Raw genomic sequence first — 17032 nt, forward strand, 5'->3', positions numbered from 1 at the left:
AGATCGTAGGCTTCGGACCGGGACATAGTGGCAGATCAGATCTGAAAGATAAGAGGGAGCAAGTCCATGTATGATTTTGTACAATACTAAGAGAACTTTGAAGTCACATCTTTGGCTAACTGGGAGCCAATGCAGGTTAGCCAAAATCGGTGTTATGTGATCGTACTTTTTTGTCCTGGTTAAAAGCCTCGCTGCGGCATTTTGTACTAGCTGAAGAGACTTGATTCTGGACTTCGGGAGACCGGAGAGTAGTGCATTGCAGTAATCGAGACGGGAGGTAACAAATGCATGAATTATTGTTTCCGCATCAGACTGAGACAGTATTGAACGGATTTTAGCAATGTTGCGAAGATGGAAGAAGGCAGTTCTTTTCATTATTAACTTTTTTTTTTTAAATGACTTAACTTGACTTTTGACAGTCACGTGATTACTTTCCATCCGTTGTCCTTCAAGGAACCGAAAGAGAATAGAACCTTTTGCTTATAATAGCGCTTTAGTGTTAGTTTTTAGCGCGCCGGTTATATGGCGCCAGTATCCCAGACACACTAAAAAGGAGGACAAGGTCTGGATCAATAACTAAAGTCGACAGCGGTAGCGATTTGATGAGTGGCATTGACATTAAGTGCTGTAACTACTTATCGGGCGCTTGTGATGTCAATAAATGACTGGAAGCGACTCAGTTGCAGGTTCAACAGTGAGTGAAATCCTCATAGAAAAAGACCCGTCATGTAAAGATTTAGTGCCCGGAGTAATGGCAGCAGTCATGTCAGTGGAACAGAAGAATTGGAGGCAGCGCAGGGGGGCAGTTAATTTAGCAAAGAAAAGCAAATACTGGACAGGCACAAGAATAGCACACAGCAGGAAGCTCAGACATCTTGTGAGTTGATCAGGAGCATGGACACTTACGATGTAGATGTTATACAACATTACATTTTATCTCATCATCACATTTATTCTACTCACGAATTTTTGTACTCAGAGACAAATTTTAGAGAAAGCAGAAAACAGAAAGTCTTTCTGAGATATAAGTAAACACAAAATAAGCACGACCAAGTAAACAACTCTTGGGTTATTTGACGATGATTCAGACTTTGAAGGACATTAAATAAATACAGTGTAAATTTCATTTTGGTATTCTGTTTATACTTTATGTTGACAATGTATGATTTTAATCATAGCCCCACAGATTCAACAACGTGGTACTGTGAGTAAAAATAGTGTGATGATGACATAAAACATACAGCTTTTTCCCATGTCATATACTTCCCTTGAAGTCTCGTAACTAGAATTCGGCAAATCGCAGCAGATCATGAGAATCTATTTTTGTCAGCATGAAACTATTAGCAACACTTTATTGCTAGGACCTTAATTTGGCCTGTCATGATTGTTTTAGGTCCTTAGCTTGGCCTTAGATACTAGGTCCTTAGCTTGGCCTTTTGATTTTTGCATTCCGGAGATGGAATAAGAGCTTGCTCTGTCCACTCCACGCATCGGCCCGGTATTGCAGTACCTCCGGGAACGGTGCATTCGCAATGATCGCAACAAGGCTTTAGGGCTAGGACCTTAGCTTAGCCTTTTGGCTGAGAGTAAGTGTCCCGGCTCCTAGGCTTTGTAGCATATAATGAACTGACCGATAACGGATAATGGATAATGAATAACGAAGATAGATCAATAACCCTTAAAAACCCCAAAAACCCCCGCAGCAGGGCTTTAGGGCTAGGACCTTAGCTTGGCCTTTTGGCTGAGAGTAAGTGTCCCGGCTCCTAGGCTTTGTAGCGTATTATGAGCTGACCGATAACGGATAATGGATAATGAATAACGAAGATAGAACAATAACCCTTAAAAACCCCATTGATCAAACGTCATATTGTTAGAATATGTTATAATGAATTTGTGAATGTGTTTAATTGCTGTTGAAAGTGTCAATAAAAATTGTTCAAACTCATCTCACCATGGCGATCATGCATCCAATTTTGTGCAAACATGGTCAGTGATATTTTTCTACTGATCAATCATTGCCTATGTATGTTAATATGCTACTGTAAATCTTTGTGAATATAGCGCACCCCAACTTTTAGTTCTTTTTCTGGGTAAAAAAAAAGGGAGTTATACACTAATAAATACGGTATTTGCAAAAACGTAAGGTAATTTTTATGTCTGTGCAGCTTGGAATTAGACGACTCACAGCTGGGACTGGTGGTCGGTCGAATTATAATATTCGACTAAGGCAGATCATAACATTAGGTAAGCTTTTCCTACATTTATTCACAGAGAAAATATTGAACTCCAAACAATGTATTCCCTCAAGTCTCCGAAACAAATAGTTCATTGTTTTTTTTCCTTATTATTTTGACAACAGAGTGAGAACATGAAATACAAGTAGTTTCTTTTGTGGCTTGCAATTTGATGATATGATAACACGACAGTGACTTTTGTACCGAAGGCATGTTTGTCCAGACATAAGAGATGACAAGTTCATGAGGCATCGTTGTTTTTGCTATAACAAGCCTTTGGTTGTTTGGTCATATTTGAGAAAGTATCCATAGATCTGATCTAGTTCTTTCAGCACAATCACGATAAAAAAAATTGATGCCACTTGACTCAATAGGTCTACTTTTGTCTTGAATTAAGGACTGTTTAATTTTCATATTATTTTAATTTTAGAGAGAAAGATGTCGAGAAGGGAAGCAGAGAGAAAAACAGAAAGGTGAAGAAAGACCGGAGAGAGAGGGGAAGAGAGAGAGAGCGAATGAAAGAGAGAGAGAAGGGAAAAATAAAGAGAGACAGGGAGAATTAATGCGAGGGAGAAAGCGAGACACTAGGAATGAGGGAGAGAAAGAGAGACACTGGACATGAGAGAAGGAGAGATGTATGGAGTGAGAAAGAAAGACCAGGAGAATTAAAAAAGGGAGATGGAAAAGATGAGAGAGAGAGAGACAAATGGAATGAAAGAGACATGAATGAAATGAGAAAAAGAGAGAGGGAATGAGAGATACAGAAGGAGTGAGAGGGATAGAAAGTGAGAATGTGAGAGATTGAGGGAATGAGTGAGAGAGGGAGATAGAGAGGGGGGGAGAAAGAGAGGGAGAGAGAAAGATGTGAAATATGGTAGGAATGAGAGAGAGCGAGTGTGAAAGAGGGTAGGAATAAAAGAGAGAGATGATGGGAATCAAAGATTGACAGTGGGTATGAGAGAGAGTGTGTGTGTGTGTGATGGAGATAATGAGAAAGAGAGACAGAGAAAATGAGAAAGGGGAATGGCAAGACTGAGAGAAGAGAACGAGGGAATGAGAGAGAGGCAGAGAAAGGTAGAGACATAGGGAATGACAGAAAGGGATCTCCTCACCTGTTAAAAAAATAAATCAGTGGTTTTTAATATATTAGGTGCTTGGGAGAAAAAAAAAACAAATCCTGGAAGATTATGATTTGGTTATTGATTTGTTTTATGAAAAACATCCAGCACTGTTAATAGAGAGATAATAAACACAAAATGTAATATATATATTTTGACAATAGTAAATGTAGAAAAACGTAGAAAAAAATGCGTTTTATTTAATGCAGTTCTGTATTTTAAATGCAATTATGGGTCCAAACGTTTTTACAATTTGACCTCATTTCAAAGTATCGAAACTTTGTACACCCTTTTTGTAACTATTTCAAATGCTGATGAATATAAAATGGTTATATTTTGATTCAGACAAAATACAACCATTCTATAATGCTGTTTTAAGACAAAAAATAGATTTAAAAACATCCCAAAAAAATATTGGATTTGTAATCTGGGTCTTTCTTCAGAAATATATCAGGTTTTTAAGGTGAAAATGTAAATATATTTATGAAGTCATTATTTGTATTAGGAGTTGAGTCACACTGGTGAAAAAACTTGCATTTAACATCATTATCCCCACACATTTTATATTTCACTTGCAGTATGCATATTTAATAATACTGATTGTTCACAAAGAAATACAAATGTTACTCACGGATGAATGCTAATTTCGGTATAAACCGCCACTAAATTACAAGGGACTTTATTATGAACAAGATATGACAATAATAATAACAGAAAAAGGTTTGGGTGCTAAAGTTTGGTTAAGCTTCGTTTTCCCTTGACATTTCCAAGTTATTTGGGCTACAAACAATCTGAACCAATATAAAATCTGAGTAAACAGCAAAAGCCTAAACCTATTTTTCTCTTGTTTTAAAATACAACATTATCTGTTTATACTGAACTTTCTTCCTTCGACGTATCACTAGTGCTTGCTTAATAAAAGTATTTTATTTTATTATAGGATAATAGATGCCTGGAATATAAAGTATGCATAGAGACGAGGGTAATCAGTAGGAACGGACTGAATAAACTTGGCATTATTGCATAAGAACTGTAATGCAAAGAAGAAAATAAATAAAATAATAATGCTTCTAAGTATTTTTATTGGTGCACTTTCAAATTGAATTTATTTGTTAAGCGTTTTTTTCAGCGAATAGATTGCCGATCAAAGCGCTGTGTAAAACATTCAGTGTACAATAAGACAATAAAATCCCCTGCTGTATCCCCACCCAACAACCCCAAACAACTAATATACAAACACACTCAGTGTTTGAAATAAACTAAAAACAAAAATCAATATTAATATAAATAAAATATGATGCTAATAAGGCACTAATAAGGACGAACCATGTTAGGAAAAGGGTCCTGTGAGAGGCTTATAGGGATGGTAGCAGATGGCCTCAGGAGCTTCAGCCATTGAACCACACCCTACCACTATGACCCCAATTTAAGGTTCGCCTGAACCTAGGCCCAGGCAGCACGGCGGCGCAGTGGTTAGCGTGTGTGCGGCACAGTTCTGAGGTTGTGAGATCAAACCCCCTGTGTGGAGTTTGCATGTTCTCCCCGTGCTTGCGTGGGATTCCTACGGGCACCCCCACAGTCCAAAAACATGCTTTTCAGGTTAATTGGCTGGTCCAAATTGTCCCTGGGAGTGAATGAGCGAATGGGTTGTCTGTCCCTGTGTGCCCTGCGATTGGCTGGCAACCAGTTTAGGGTGTCCCCTGCCCACTGCCCGAAGATAGCTGGGATGGGCTCCAGCGCCCCCGCGACCCTACTGAGGATAAGCGGTGAAGATAATGGATGGATGGATGAACCTCAGCCCAGTTCTTTGATCTTAGATCACTATATTACAAAATGAGTACCAGGAGACTGCAATTCTCTATTAACAATTTTCTGAATGCCAGAAACCTTGAATACATCGCAGTGGAGCGTCCCTCTGGATTTCGCAGAATAAGTCTGTCTTATCAAAGGTATTGGCCAGTCTTATACTGTCTTGGCCGCCTACCCGCACAAAGGTGGCTTGGGAGGCACGTCGCTTTCAATATGGCTCCGTGGGAATCAAATCGAACTGGAAATGATAATAATAATAATAGAAGAATTGAATAAGAAAATAAAACTTTGGCGGGAAAAAACATATGTAGAAGTAGGATTCAAACAAATCCAACTACCATAAATTCCAGACTATAGAGTGCACCTGATTTTAAGCCGCACCCACCACATTTCGGGAGGAGAACCGATTTTGTACATACACAAGCCACACCTGTATATTAGTCGCATGCGCCCACATTGAAAAAACACAATTAAAACTCTAATTGGGGTTTTTAAGGGTTATTATTCTATCTTCGTTATTCATTATCCATTATCCGTTATCGGTCAGTTCATAATACGCTACAAAGCCTAGGAGCCGGGACACTTACTCTCAGCCAAAAGGCCAAGCTAAGGTCCTTGCCCTAAGGCCTTGCTGCGATCATTGCGAATGCACCGTTCCTGGATGTACTGCAATACCGGGCCGATGCATGGAGTGGACAGAGCAAGCTCTTATTCCATCTCCGGATTGCAAAAATCAAAGATCATGGCAAGAGGTAATGTCCTACCACCTAGTTGGTTTGGGGTTTGGGTTTTTAAGGGTTATTGATCTATCTTCGTTATTCATTATCCATTATCCGTTATCGGTCAGTTCATAATACGCTACAAAGCCTAGGAGCCGGGACACTTACTCTCAGCCAAAAGGCCAAGCTAAGGTCCTAGCCCTAAAGCCTTGCTGCGATCATTGCGAATGCACCGTTCCCGGAGGTACTGCAATACCGTGCCGATGTGTGGAGTGGACAGAGCAAGCTCATATTCCATCTCCGAAATGCAAAAATCAAAGATATAGTGACTTCATAGAAAGTACACAAAAGGCCAAGCTAAGGACTTAGCATCAAGGCCAATCTAAGGACTTAGCATCAAAGCCACGGCCATAGGAGATACACAATATCAGAACCACAGCTGTCAACCAATACCTGATAAAGTCCAAAAAACACAGCCGGCAAATTGAACGGAAAATGATACCGGTACTTAAGATTTAATGCAGACCAGCAGAGTCCAGGTGCCCGTTAAAAGTAATCCAAGGAAAAAAGTGTATATTTCCAAAGGTAAGTGTGGGAAAAATATATATCCACTATTGTCGGCCGCGTCCACAAACACGTCTCACCTTTACTCCACTTCCCATCAGCCCACGTTTGCCCCGCCCCTTCTTTCTCATTTGCTCGTACAAAACATATCAGAATAAGTTTCTAAAATAAATACATTACAAAAATATACAGTTGTAAATACATATTATACATGGTTACACATATTTACAAAGACGGTACACCCGGAGAGTTTTCCAAGCTTTAATAATAATATTATAACTTTCATCCCAAACCGTGCCTGTGAAGGGTAGCAAAACGCTACTAGCAACCTTCTCTAAAGTAAACAACTTTGTTTAAAAAAACAAACCGTACTTGTTCTAAGCACGGTAAACCGTCCTCATCTTCCTCCTTATAACTGACGTCATCAAAGTCGTCTACCTTCAATATGGGAAAGTGACTTTGTTACAAAAACGTCGTCCCACGCTTCCTTACCTGAAAAAGCGCTAGCATCACGCTCACTCAGTAAAGTTTACGTGCGGTGGCTCTGTTTCCTTCTATATCGGACTGCTCGATTGCGTTTAACATGAAAGTTGTGTCATGTGCCTTTTTTATTGCAATTTGCATGATGAGGATATGTCTACGCTAATTTAATTTGTGCACAAGCTAAGAAGTTGCAGTCTAAATCTTACCTTTTATACTCGAGCGCCGCTGGCGGCCGTTAAAGAAATTAGGCCGCATGACTGAATAAGCCGCAGGGTTGAAAAGTTTGGGAAAAAAGTAGAGGCTTATAGTCTGGAATTTACGGTAACTAAAACTCATTAATTAAAAGCCTTATTGAAGGAGGGTTTGGAGTCAAGTCAAGTCATTTTTATTTGTATAGCCCTTAATCACAAAGAGTCTCAAAGGGCTTCACAGGTTATTGCACAGACTATTATTTCAGACTATTATTACACCATCCCCTGATCTGGAACCAACATGAGGGCAAGGAAAAACTCAAAAACCTCAACGCGAGGAAAATGAAGAAACCTTGAGAAGGGACCGCACATGTGGTATCCCCCTTTCAGGATTACCAGACAGCAAAGGATGTTGCAATTACAAATAATACAGAGATATTGTCCACAACAAGTATAGGTTATTCATATGCTATAGAGTAGAAGTGTGTTTTAGGCTTAGATTTAAACATTTCCACTGAGGTTGCAGATCGGATCTCAGGGGGAAGATCATTCCACAGCACCAGTGCCCGGATGGAGAACGCTCTCGAACCTGCGGAACACTTCTTGGCTCTTGGGATCACCAGTAGACCGGCGCTTTCAGGATGAAGGCTTCGGACGGAACAATAGGGGGAAATCAGATCTGAAAGATATGAGGGAGCAAGTCCATGTATGATTTTGTATAATACTAAGAGAACCTTGAAATCACATCTTAGGCTAACAGGGAGCCAATGCAGGTTAGCCAAAATCGGCGTGATGTGATCGGACTTTTTTGTCCTAGCTAAAAGCCTCGCTGCAGCATTTTGTACCAGCTGAAGACTCTTGATTCTGGACTTCGGGAGACCGGAGGTAACAAATGCGTGAATTATAATCTCCGCATCCTACTGAGACAGCATAGGACGAATTTTAGCAATGTTGCGAAGATGGAAGAAAGCGGTTCTAGTAATTTTCTTCACGTGTGTTTGAAAGGACAGCTCGGGGTCAAATATGACACCTAAATTTTTAACTGAGTCACTCTGTGTGATGTGACATTTGTCAATGTTCACAGCAGTTTTTGAGAATAAGTCACGGCATTTAGATTGAGCCTCTTCTTAAAAATATCTAGCGTCCGGGAGGACCCTATGACATTTGCAATATATTTAGATTATAACTAATTTAATATGATTACATAAGATGATCGAGTCCCCTTTTTGCTAGTTTCCCATCTTGAATCACAACACTCTTTCAGTACACTGAACTTTCTTCCTCTGCTAGCCTCAAACTTTCAGGATTAATGAAGGATTCAATTGCTTGAATTGTGTCTCATGAGATGAATTTCAAACGGCCTGTAGGCTTCGGAAACTGTGGGAAGATGTATGGTTTGAAATCCTTAAATCAGCACAAATATTCAAAGCCTCACAGTATCTCTCTTTTACGGTGCCCTCATCTTTAGTGGTTAAACTGCAGCAATCCAATCCACCTACTTGTCATGTGTCTGCAATACTCAGACCGTTTCAAGGCATGTCTTTGTATGCATGTTCTCCATCCGCAGCTGGCGAACTCATTGCAACCTCACAAGCCATTTATTTCAGAGTCAAAGCTGCTTTTGATACAGTTGTGATGATCACGTAAACAATTCTAACCAGTGCGAGTACACACAACAATATCTGCATACGTCTACAACTTATGCACTCACACAAATACATACAGTAAATAGTAGATGCCTTTGATACCTTTGTTTTGATTTTCAGAACAGAATCATCCTGAGCTTTGTTTTGCTGTTAATCGTGTTTTTGGTTATTCCTTTTGTATCACTGCAAGTCTTTGTGTTTCTTGAGAATCAAAAACTTTATTTTAATGATTTTCTGCCTCGCCTTTTTTCACTGAAGGCCTTGAGACCGAAAAACACAGTACAAAAACATTAATGCATTGCACTAACTCCCTGAGTCTTTACGAAACACACAGGACTACTTACTGAATTAAAAAAGGCGTTGGGAGGTTCAGCCAGTAGCAGTAGTAGTCACGGTAGTAGTTTCACGTGAGGGAGCAAACCCCTATCCAAATAAGATAGAAAGGGATGGTCACCACCCGGCTGTACTTGCCCAAACACCCTACAGAAGTGGTGCCACTATTCCCCAGGTGGTTAAGGGATCATCTCATCTCATCTCGTTAGCTGCACCGCTTATCCTCAGTAGGGTTGCGGGGGTTAAGGGATCAGTGAACCAATATTTCTACTTAGCTTGTGAGTGGTCTCAAAAAAACAATACCACTAGTAGATAAATCCCACGTCCTCCACACACAAAGGAGATATAAAAACAATGACAAATGTTTTAAAATCTCACACATCACAATTGCATTGTTCTCTATACGGACTTTGTGTATTATTTACCTTCTCCTACTTAATTAATTTTAAAAATATATTGATTTGAGGCAGCATGGCGGCGCAGTGGTTAGCGCGTGTGCGGCATAGTTCTGAGGTCGTGAGATCAAACCTCTTGTGTGGAGTTTGCATGTTCTTCCCGTGCTTGCGTGGGTTTCCTCCGGGCACTCCGGTTTCCTCCCATATTCAAAAAACATGCATGTCAGGTGAATTGGCCGGTCCAAATTGTCCCTAGGTGTGAATGAGCGGGCGAATTGTCTGTCCTTGTGTGCCCTGCGATTGGCTGGCAACCAGGTCAGGGTGTCCCCTGCCCAACGCCCGAAGATAGCTGGGATGGGCTCAGGCACCCCAGTGACCTTACTGAGGATAAGTGGTGAAGATAATGGATGGATGGATGTATATTGATTTGAATATTGGGCAAAAATACATGAACTATCGTGTTAATGTGCATTTTTTTTTCAATACTAGTAGGACTAGAACTTTGTAACTGTGAAAGGCTGGCCAAAAAAGTGAAAACAAAAATTGTGCGTTTTGGTCACTTTGAGTCTAAGAGGTTTTTGTTTTTTCTTATGCCTGTCATTTTGGGTTGCACTACACAATACAGTGACATCATTATCTCCAGACAGAAGAGCAGCTTCAGCGACAGACTGCTGTCACAGTCTTGTACCACGGACAGACTGAGGAGATCTTTGCTTCCTCATGCCATGAGGCTCTTTAACTCCACCCGCCGGAGTAAAGGCCCACATTAAACCACACCCACGACATTGCATATTACCGTACCTTTATTGCAGTGTGTATTCTGTGTAGCACTATCTAGATAATCTTTTTAACATGCTACATTGGGTATCAACACGTCACATTGGCTATTTGTGTATTGTATTCTTTTTTGCTCTATTATTGTTTTGTTCTCCAGCGCTGGGATGCTGCTGGAAATGTAAATTTCCCTGCGGGGATGAATAAAGTATCTATCTATCTATCTAAGAATGCATACTGTCCCTTGTATTGTTGGATGAAATAATCAACGAATTAATTAAGTATTGAAAGCCATTGTATTTGCATCCCTCAATAATGGTTGATTTAGAAATGATTGTGTTTTATTGCTGGGTTAAAAACTAACTGCTCATTTTTTCTTAGTTTATTTTATTTTATTTTACTGTTCTCATTATTAATTTTAAGTAGACTTCTTAAAGTGTGTTTCAGGCATTAAATAACAAAATATTAGCAAAATTCAAAATACTTGAAGGTAAAATTTGTATTATTTAGCATATCCTAGTGGTATTTTTTAAAAAAAAAAAAACTAGTGATTTAAATAATAAGCAATAATACATCAACTATCATGTAAACGTTTTGTTCCCCAAAATACTTATAGGTCAAAAATGAGCATTTATTTTACATAGCGATTCTCATCAAGAGTTATTTGACATAATTGTGCACTGTCTTGCTGCAACGGGTATACAAAACCTCAAGAACTCTTGGCAAAAAAAAAAAAAAAAAATCAAAACTTGTACATAAATCCCTCTTTGCGTGCTTTTGTGTGCGGCTTCTATTCCCTGAAACGGCTGAACCGATATTTGTAAACATTTACACAGTTGTACTTTAGTTTTCTGGGATTGTTATTAGCTAGGTTTGGTGTCAAGGAACCCCCAATAAATACCAACAAAATTGATAAACATCTGCTTTCGTGTGAAATCGGCCATGCGGCTCTTTGGAAATCCCTAGTGGCTCCCTGGCGCTTTTTGAACAAACCACGGCTCCATCAATCCCAGCAGTAGAGGTGGTGGCCAAAGCCAGCCATGCCAGGCCATTTTGCTTGTGAGAAATGAATAGGTGAGGTTTGGTCACTTGATTCTGCGTAGTGTGCATTCTTTCTTGTGCTTTTTTGCACTCGTTTATAGTTTCACGGCACAATAGAGTGACGTCTAGTGGTCAAATATAACACGGTGTCCCTTTGACCAATCGAGGTTTTTCTGCTAAAAGCAGATGAACAGTGATTGGTTGTTATCGTCCTTCGAAATAAACTCTCAAAATGGTCCCTGAGAAGGGTAAAGTGAGGTGGATTTGTATCTTAATTTATATTTTACAGCACAATTTGAATCAAAATGTTAACACAAAGGAAAAGAAAACAAAAACAGGAGAAAACAGAGACACAAGAAGATGCTTAAAAACTTAAATAAATCTTAAAATAAAAAATAAATTTAAAAAAAACAATCAAAGATTATTCGAATACCACTAGTTTTAACACGCCAAGCAATTTCCACATATTTTTATCCATTTTAGTAGTGGCCATATTGAAACTGTGATATCACTGACAATTATACCACAGTACTTCAACTGGTCTTTGCTTTTTTCGTTTTTGCACAAATGCAATGATAACCAGAATGCCTTCTTTATATTATCAGGCAGGTGTATAGCATCATATTGTAAAGAAAATTAACTTAAGTCAAGTCAAGTCATTTTTTTTTGGTATAGCCCTAAACCACAAAGAGTCTCAAGTTAACATCTATTTAAATAAAGCTTATATAATAACCTGATGTTGAATTTCAATCCTAAATGACACGTAATAGATTTTATTTTCATGCTAATCGGCCCATTGTGTAATGTTAAGGGGGATGTACGGAATTTGGACGGTTTTCACCCGTGACCAATGTTCCCTCTAAGCTGCGCGCATGCGCAATCGCGCACTGCCTGCACAATCGCGCACTGCCTGCACATTCTCAGCGCACAAGAAAATCTAGCCAGCTCACAAAAATCAGGGCTCGAAATTGCTAATCAAGAAGCGAATTAAGTCAAAGTTACAGTGCATGAAGGTAAAAATACACAGGTCTTTAGAAAAAAAAAATCTCCACACCTGTCTGCTTTTATTTTACTTTTAGCACCGCAGTTCAGGACCTCGTAACACACTAGGAAACAGGGAACGGGAGAAGAGCGGTGGAGAGTGATTTCATGCTTGTCCCCAAAGTTATTTGTTAGTGTAGCCAGAAAATTGTAAAAGTAAAAATAGGCCTGTTTCAAATACAGTCCAAACACAAACCCAAACACCCAAAAAGATGACAAAGAGAATTTATTAGTACTTGAAGAATGAGCTTACTGAAGCTACAATCATGACTTTAAGCCAGGAGATGGCGTCAGAGAGAAGTCAAGTCAAGTCATATTTATTTGTATAGCCCTTAAGCACAAATAGTCTCGAAGCGCTGCACAGTTCAAAGACTATTGCAAACTATTACATACCTGTCAACCTGTACGTTTTTGCCGTACCATGTACGTTTATTATGCATTGTAAGACGTGTACGACGTACAACAAAATCTGTACGGAAAAACGCAAATTTGTCAATTATGGGTACCATCCGGTAAACTCCGACTATCACGAAACGGCAAATCAATAAAGTCTAACGAGTTGGCCGCGGAAGCCTCTATCTCTGTATCGTTTTTTTCGTTGCAAATGAAGTGGGCGGTTTGATGCCACTGTGCGCATGCGTCTGCTGCTTAGGGATTTCCCATCATGCATCATTTCGAAGAAAACAAATATGATGTACGATTATTTTGTACGGGAAAATACGACAGTTTGTACGGGCATGGAGCCGTAGAGGTTGACAGGTATGCTATTATTACAGACTATTAACCTACATGAGGGCAAATGATACGCATTTTATCAACATAAAGTATAGGTTATTCATTTTCTATAGAATATAAGTGTGTTTTAAGCTTAGATTTAAACATTTCTACTGAGGTTGCAGATCAAATCTCAGGGGTAAGTGCATTCCACAGCACCGGGGCCCGGATGGAGAACGCTCTCAAACCTGCGGATCTCTTTTTGGGTCTTAGGATCACTAGTAGACCAGCGTTTTCAGAGTAGCAAAATGTCAAGTCCCGGACACCACCTTTAAGACTCAAATGATGTCGTTAACAAGACTGGTAACGCCTCTGGCTGAGATCATTAACAGGATACAATTTGACAACACTAACGCTCTGTTGAAGCGCCCATGGCACTATGTAGAGAAAATAAAAACACAAGAACAATTTGTTTTTAAAGATGAAAATAAATTTCTAGGAACGGAAGTGGAGTTGCGTAATCTATAACAAAATTATTCTTTGTTGAAAACAGCTCATTAATTTGAATGAAAACTTTGGGTTGGAGATACATCCACGAGTTCACACTCATGAGGTAATCTCAAGCGGCCAGAGAGATAAAAAATTGAGCAGGCCCAATAGGGTGGGGAGATAGGGGCATCTACCTTCCTTTGTCCTTAATTTCTACTCTGCGCGCAAGTCCCTTGACGGTCTACACTGCAGACCCATTGGAAGAACTATTACTACTGTATTACCAAGGGGGCTAGAGAGAAAGAGAGAACAAAACAGTGATGGAGCAAAAGAGAAGCAGAAATGAGAAAGAAAGGAAAAAAAGGAAGAAAGAGAAAGAGAGAGAGAGAAAACAATAAGAGAAAAAGCAGGAAAAGAGAAAAACAGATAAAATTAAAATAAATAAATAGAAACAGAAAAAAATGAATGGAGAAATAAAAAGAGAAAAAAATGCGTGGTCCCTTCTCAAGGTTTCTTCATTTTCCTCATATTGAGTTCTTTTTTTAGTTTTTCCTTGACCTCATGTAGGTTTTAGATCAGGGGATAATGTAATAATAGTCTGTGGTTTTCAATAATCTGTGGTCTGTACAGCCCTTTGAGACTCCTTGTGATTAAGGACTATACAAATAAACATGACTTGACTCCTCTGCCTAGTAGGCAAGATGCAGCAGCAAGACAGGCCTGGAGAGGTGCTCAAAATGTGCCTGTCATTAACATGAGGGATAAACTTGTGTGGCTGAGGGCGCTGGGTTAGAGAGAGAAGGGCCGCACTATCTACATAGAAGTGGCGCTTTGAGGGAAATGGTGGAGTGGTGAAGCCAATACTATTTGATCCAATCCAAGTACTTTCTTAGTTTCAATATTATCAATATTTGTATCGATGTGCCCATCCCCCCAGCTAAAATGGAAATCGAATGCGATCGTTAGAGCAGTTTCCTAATGCCCAAAGAATTAGTTTTGTCAGGGGGACCAGAACAGAGCAGGAGACCCCAGAGCATTCGTACAATTCTTTATTTGGGGAAGCGTAAAGGGTTAGCGGGAGACGCGATGACCGTCGGACGTCAGCAGCTAAGCCGTGAAGACTACTTCGGAACACGTAGCCAATCGTAGCGTGGGACGGAAGCAGGTCGAGTTTACCGGGACTGGAGAGAAGATCGTAGCGTGGGACGAAAGCAGGTCGGATCGGAGGCAGGCAGAATCAGGTAACAGGTCAAGAAGGCACAGGTAATCAGGAGAGTCAAACGGGGTACAAAAGTAATCCTCAGACGAAGAGGTCTCGGCATAGCGTGCTTAAAAAGGGAACATAAACCAATCAGGAAGCGCACTCAAGCGCGCCAGATGATTACCCCAGGTGGCTCCACTTAGGTAATCACGACAAGTCTAGCTTCAAAATAAAGAAACTGTGGACTAAAACACTAGTTTTGAGTCATTATTTTTGTTAAAATTTGAAAATTTTGTAGATTTTTAAAAAGATGTGTAAAAAGAGAACCCTACCGATGCGTAATACGGTAGTGTTGGCAGGTATGTACTGGACTGTCTCAGAAAATTAGAATATTGTGATAAAGTTCTTTATTTTCTGTAATGCAATTAAAAAAACAAAAATGTCATACATTCTGGATTCATTACACATCAACTGAACTATTTCAAGCCTTTTATTATTTGAATATTGCTGATTTTGGCTTACAGCTGAAAAAAACTCAAAAATCCTATCTCAAAATATTAGAATACTTCCTCAGACCAAGTCAAAAAATAATGTTATAACAGCAAAACTAAATCAAACATTTGAAAATGTCCATTGATGCACTCAGTACTTGGTTGGGAATCCTTTTGCACGGATTACTGCATCAATCCGGCGTGGCATGGAGGCAATCAGCCTGTGGCATTGCTGAGGTGTTATTGATGCCCAGGATGCTTCGATAGCGGCCTTCAGCTCATTTGCATTTGTAGGTCTGGTGTCTTTCATCTTCCTCTTAACTATACCACACAAATTCTCAATGGGGTTCAGGTCAGGGGAATTAGCAGGCCAATCAAGGACAGTGATGCCATGGTCAGTGCACCAGTTACTGGTGGTTTTGGCACTGTGGGCAGGTGCCAGATCATGCTGGAAAATGAAATCCTCATCTCCGTAGAGCTTTTCAGCAGATGGAAGCATGTAGTGCTCTAAAATCTCTTGGTACACAGTTGCATTTACTCTGGACTTGATGAAACACAGTGGACCAACACCAGCAGCTGACATGGCTCCCCAAACCATTGCTGACTGTGGGAACTTCACACTGAATTTCAAGCAACTTGGATTTTGCTCCTCTCCAGCCTTTCTCCAGACTCTGGCGCCTTGACTTCCAAATGAAATGCAAAACTTGCTTTCGTCTGAAAAGAGGACTTTGGACCACTCTGCAACTGTCCAGTGCTTCTTCTCCATAGCCCAAGTCAGACGCTTCTTCCGCTGTCTTGAGTTCAGAAGTGGCTTGACCATGGGAATACGGCTATTGTAGCCCTTTTCCCGGACACGTCTGTGAACTGTGGCTTTTGATACCTGGACTCCAGCTTCAGCCCACTGTCTTTGAAGCTCCACCAAATTCTGGAAGCGGCTCTTCTTCACAATTTTGTTAAGGCTGCGGTCATCTCTCTTGGTTGTGCAGCGTTTCCGGCCACATTTTTCCCTTCCAACAGACTTTTTGTGGATATGCTTTGAAACTGCACTCTGTGAACAGCCTGCTCTTTGAGAAATTTCTTTTTGTGTCTTACCCTCCTGATGGAGGGTATCAATGATGGTCCTCTGGACAGCAGACAGATCAGCAGTCTTCCCCATACTTGTGATTTAGTTTACTGAACCAAGCTGAGTGTTTTTAAGGCTCAGGAAACCCTCGCAAGGTGTTTCGAGTTAATTAGATGATTCAGGTGATTAGTTGAATAGCCTACTTGTATACTTTTTCATGATATTCTAATATTTTGAGATAGGATTTTTGAGTTTTCTTAAGCTGTAAGCCAAATTCAGCAATATTCAAATAATAAAAGGCTTGAAATAGTTCAGTTGATGTGTAATGAATCCAGAATGTATGACATTTTTATTTTTTTAATTGCATTACAGAAAATAAAGAGCTTTATCACAATATTCTAATTTTCTGAGACAGTCCAGTATGTACTTTCCCTGCGAATTGGTTCTAATGATCTGTTTACCTGCAACCTGGCAAGAATCTTGCCGGGCCAGTTCATTCTCGGATTGCTGCGCAAAGGCTGAGGCTAGATTTTGCAAATGTCAGAATGTGCGGGTGGAGAGGGATAAGCTCGAGCGGGTAAGATCGGTATGACATTTGAAACTCCAGATTCAGATTGCAAAGAGACTGCTGTCTGCGATAGCATCTCCTACGGACTTCCTTCTGACGTTGGACTCCTCCACATTGTGAATGGCACAATACACATTTTGAGGTAGTTTAGGAGCTTT

At 40.0% G+C, this 17032-nt stretch overlaps 3 pseudogenes; 1 reads left to right on the top strand and 2 right to left on the bottom strand.

The window, feature by feature from the left end:
• The first annotated feature begins 1397 nt into the window (after window positions 1–1397).
• On the top strand, window positions 1398–1532 carry LOC148365461 (U2 spliceosomal RNA; annotated as a pseudogene).
• Window positions 1533–5802: 4270 nt separating this feature from the next.
• Window positions 5803–6074, bottom strand: LOC148365462 (U2 spliceosomal RNA; annotated as a pseudogene).
• Window positions 6075–6102: 28 nt separating this feature from the next.
• LOC148365463 (U2 spliceosomal RNA) lies at window positions 6103–6241 on the bottom strand (annotated as a pseudogene).
• Between the last annotated feature and the right edge of the window lie 10791 nt (window positions 6242–17032).

The sequence above is a fragment of the Urocampus carinirostris genome, chromosome 5 (assembly GCF_059441175.1).
Source record: "Urocampus carinirostris isolate Australia breed hairy pipefish chromosome 5, RoL_Ucar_1.0, whole genome shotgun sequence".
Lineage (NCBI taxonomy): Eukaryota > Metazoa > Chordata > Actinopteri > Syngnathiformes > Syngnathidae > Urocampus > Urocampus carinirostris.